Here is a 4,740-nt window from a genome sequence, read left to right as displayed (position 1 = left end):
GAGGCCAAGTATACTCTGTTGGAAAGAACGTGTTGCGCTTTGACATGGGTTGCTCAAAAACTGAGACATTATCTTCAAGCTCACACTACCTTCCTCATAAGCAGGTTGGATCCTTTGAAGTATATATTTCAGAAACCAATGCATACTGGAAGACTGGCTAAGTGGCAAATCTTGCTTACTGAATTCGACATAGTCTATGTTACTCGCACGACAATGAAAGCCCAGGCGCTAGCAGATCACTTGGCCGAAAATCCGGTCGATGAGGAATACCAGCCATTGAGTACCTACTTTCCAGATGAAGAAGTAAACACCGTAGAAGTGGTCTCGGAGGATGCTCATGTTTGGAAGATGTTCTTTGATGGAGCCGTGAATGCCAAAGGTGTAGGGATCGGAGCAATTTTGATTTCGCCTTCTGGTCAGCATTATCCCGCCACAGCTAGACTGCGTTTCTTTTGCACAAACAATACGGCTGAGTATGAAGCCTGCATTATGGGCATGCATATGGCGATCGATCAGGATGTCGAAGACTTACTGATTATGGGAGATTCTGACCTGATTATCCGGCAAGCCCAAGGTAAATGGGAAACTTGGGATGTCAAACTTATCCCTTACCGACAGCACGTGGAGGACCTCGGCAAGCGTTTTAAATCAATAGAGTTCAGGTATATCCCGAGGTGTCACAATGAACTGGCGGATGCACTTGCTACTCTGGCTTCAATGCTACCCTACCCGGGCAACGCCCACGTCGATCCTTTGGAAATCCAAATCAGGGAAAGACACGGTTACTGCAATGTAATCGAGGCGGGATCAAATACGCAGCCTTGGTACCATGACATCAAGAGGTTCCTGAAGACGCAAGAATACCCCGAGCATGCTACTGGAGATCAAAAGAGAACCATTAGGCGGCATGCAAGTGGTTTCTTTCTGAGCGGTGAATTGTTGTACAAGAGGACCCCGGACCTCAACCTCCTAAGATGTGTCGACATCGAGGAGGCGAGAAAGATCATGCACGAAGTACACGTAGGTGTGTGCGGACCTCACATGAACGGGTATGTCTTAGCGAAGAAAATCCTTCGAGCAGGTTATTACTGGATGACCATGGAAAAGGACTGCTTTAGCTTCGTTCGGAAGTGTCATCAGTGTCAGGTGCACGGTGATTTGATTCATGCACCTCCCACGGAACTGCATCCCATGTCTGCACCTTGGCCATTTGTTGCCTGGGGCATGGACGTCATTGGACCAATCGAGCCAAAGGCTTCAAATGGACACAGATTTATACTGGTTGCCATCGACTACTTCACAAAATGGGTAGAGGCTGTCACTCTCAAGTCGGTCACTAAAAAAGCTGTAGTGGATTTTGTACACTCAAATCATATCTGTCGTTTCGGTATTCCAGCGACTATCATTACAGATAACGCAGCAAACTTGAACAGTCACTTGATGGGAGATGTATGCGAGCAATTCAAAATAACGCATAGGAATTCTACTCCTTATCGGCCAAAGGCTAATGGCGCTGTAGAAGCAGCGAACAAAAACATCAAGAAGATTTTAAGGAAAACGATCCAAAGTTCCCGACAGTGGCATGAGCAGTTACCATTTGCATTTTTGGGATATCGCACTACGGTACGCACGTCAGTAGGAGCAACTCCTTATCTTTTGGTTTATGGGACCGAGGCTGTGATACCAGCAGAAGTAGAAATCCCTTCGCTTCGAACCATTGTTGAAGCAGAAATCGAGGACAGCGAATGGGTTAAGACTCGATTGGAGCAGTTGACTTTGATTGATGAAAAACGAATGGCCGCAGTTTGTCACGGACAGTTGTACCAACGAAGAATGGCCCGCGCTTACAACAAGAAAGTCCGACCCAGGAATTTCGAAGTAGGTCAGCTGGTACTGAGGCGTATTCTGCCACATCACCAGGAAGCAAAAGGGAAATTTGCTCCAAATTGGAAAGGCCCATACATCATCAGGAAAATATTGCCGAGAGGAGCATTGTACCTAGGTGACATTGAAGGAAATGATCCCGAAACATCAGTAAATGCAGACGCGGTCAAAAGATACTATGTCTGAGTGACGTCCCAGCGGTCCTGACACATTTGAAATGCTGAAGGTTTTGTTCCCACTATCAACTCTCTCTACAGGCCTTTGAGCCGGTGAAAAAAAAATAATAATAAACAAAAAAAACAAAAAAAATCAATTGATCGAGTCCTGAACTACGTTTGACTTGATTCCGAAAGGATACGTAGGCAGCCTCTCCCTGAGGTTCAGTCACACCAACAATAAAATCCCATTTACCCTGAAATTGAAACCGGGGCACGTCAAGCGGTTTAGAAGTTAGTATCATCTACCTCTCTTTACCAAGCACAAGCCTTCAGATCAATTACCAAAGATAGCGGGAAGCCAAGAAGCGTCACGAATGGAGGCCGGCACACTCTAAATTGAGAGAGATAAAATGAGAGAGTCTCGCCGGTGAAAACCTTCGGGCACCGCGAGGCGACGAGAGTAGAGAAACCAAAATGAGAGAGCTTGTTTAGTAAAAACTCGCAAAGAGTGCTATCAAGCGATGATAGGAAGAGAAATGAGAAAGGTCAGCCAGCGAAAACCCGCAAAGGGCGCTGTTGGCCGAAAGAATGACTCCACCCAAGGAGGTCTCGGCAAAGTTCCACCGGTTTGGGATCACAGATCCATTTTGGTTCGGGGAAACGCAAGTTCATTGAAGGTCAAGCGTCCAGTCCAAAGAGCATGTCATGTCCATTTAAAGCCAGCATTGTCTTCCTCAGATAAGTCTTTCTCGTCCCGAAGGGGACACTCCTTTTCTGAAATTTGCTTTCTCCTTTCTTCGTTTTTCTTCGAATCCCTTTCATGTTTAACCCTAAGTTCTAGATATACCGGAAAGGACAGGTGGCAGGTTTGGTTTCACGGAATTCCGTTTCATGAAGGAAAACACCTCGTTTCGTAGGTACGTTTGTCCAAACCTGATGAATCATGATGTTTGACTGCATTCGAAGTAAAGAGGAAAGAGAGAAATTTCCCCAGCAAGTCCGCCTCGTACAAATCCCCACAGGGTTTCCCTTTGTACAAATCCGCACAAAGAATCCACTGCGTAAATATTCCCCAAAGAGTCTGCCCCAACGAAATCCACACAGATTTTCTCTCTTGTACAGATCCCCACAAGGTCTTCCCTTTGTTAATAATAATAAAAAAATAAAAAAATAGGATTTCCCCATCAAATCCCCAGCGAGTCCCTTTGTAAAAATTCCCCAGCGAGCTTACCCCAACAAATCCTGGAAAGTCCGCTTTGAAACAAATCCCCAGCATGTTCCCGTTGTACAAATATCCACACAAAGAATCCACTTTGTAAATATTCCCCCACAGAGCTTCCCTTTGTACAAATTCCTACAGAGTATCCCCAATAAAATCCCCGTTGAGAATCCCCAAGCAAAACGGGACCCAAATAGGGGAGCATTACAAGGCAAATCATCACGGAATTTCGAAATACAAGCCTGAGCAGTCCAAAAGGGTTTAGCCATTTGAATCCAATCAATGGCAGGATTTCTCAACAGAAATAAGGACGCAACAAAGCAATGGGAACAATCAAGGTCACCGAACCAACCGCCATTTCCGAACTAACAATTGTTCTTTGTTTGAGAAGTTGAAACAGGTATAATCCAAGACAACTGTGCAAGAGGTAGGTGTCACTCAACGAAGAAGGTACATGAGTACAAGAAACAGTTTGGCAATAAGGAATCCACTCGAAAGTTAAGTTTCCACGAGATTCCCTTTTATCTTCTACTAAAATAAGAAAATTCAAAAAAAAGAGGTCAGTTAGTATCCTCGAACTTTGTCCCCAGCCAGTCAGCATTAGGGTTTTAAACCCTAAACTGATCTTTTCCTTCAGTCAGCATTAGGGTTTTAAAACCCTAAACTGAACTTTTTCCCATTCAATCAGCATTAGGGTTTTAAACCCTAAACTGAACTTTTTCATTAGTCAGCATTAGGGTTTTAAACCCTAAACTGAACTCTTTTCCATTCAGTTAGTATTAGGGTTTTAAACCCTAAACTGAACTCTTAACTTTAGTCAGCATTAGGGTTTTAAACCCTAAACTAAACTCTTTTCCTTAGGTCAGCATTAGGGTTTTAAACCCTAAATTGAACTATTTTCCTCTAGTCAGCATTAGGGTTTTAAACCCTAAACTGAACTTTTCATTTAGTCAGCATTAGGGTTTTAAACCCTAAACTGAACTCTTTTCCATTCAGTCAGTATTAGGGTTTTAAACCCTAAACTGAACTCTTTCCTTTAGTCAGCATTAGGGTTTTAAACCCTAAACTGAACTCTTTTCCTTAGGTCAGCATTAGGGTTTTAAACCCTAAACTGAACTCTATTCCATTCAGCCAGTATTAGGGTTTTAAACCCTAAACTGAACTTTTCCTTTAGTCAGCATTAGGGTTTTAAACCCTAAACTGAACTTTTCCTCTAGTCAGCATTAGGGTTTTAAACCCTAAACTGAACTTTTTTCCTTTAGTCAGCATTAGGGTTTTAAACCCTAAACTGAACTTTTCCTTTAGTCAGCATTAGGGTTTTAAACCCTAAACTAAATTTTTCCTTTAGTCAGCATTAGGTTTTTAAACCCTAAACTGAACGTTTTCCATTCAGTCAGCATTAGGGTTTTAAACCCATAACTGAACTCTTTTCCTTCAGTCAGTATTAGGGTTTTAAACCCTAAACTGAACTTTTTCCAT

The sequence above is a fragment of the Nicotiana tabacum genome, chromosome 11 (genome assembly GCF_000715075.1).
Source record: "Nicotiana tabacum cultivar K326 chromosome 11, ASM71507v2, whole genome shotgun sequence".
Lineage (NCBI taxonomy): Eukaryota > Viridiplantae > Streptophyta > Magnoliopsida > Solanales > Solanaceae > Nicotiana > Nicotiana tabacum.
Note: the sequence above shows the minus strand (reverse complement) of the source record.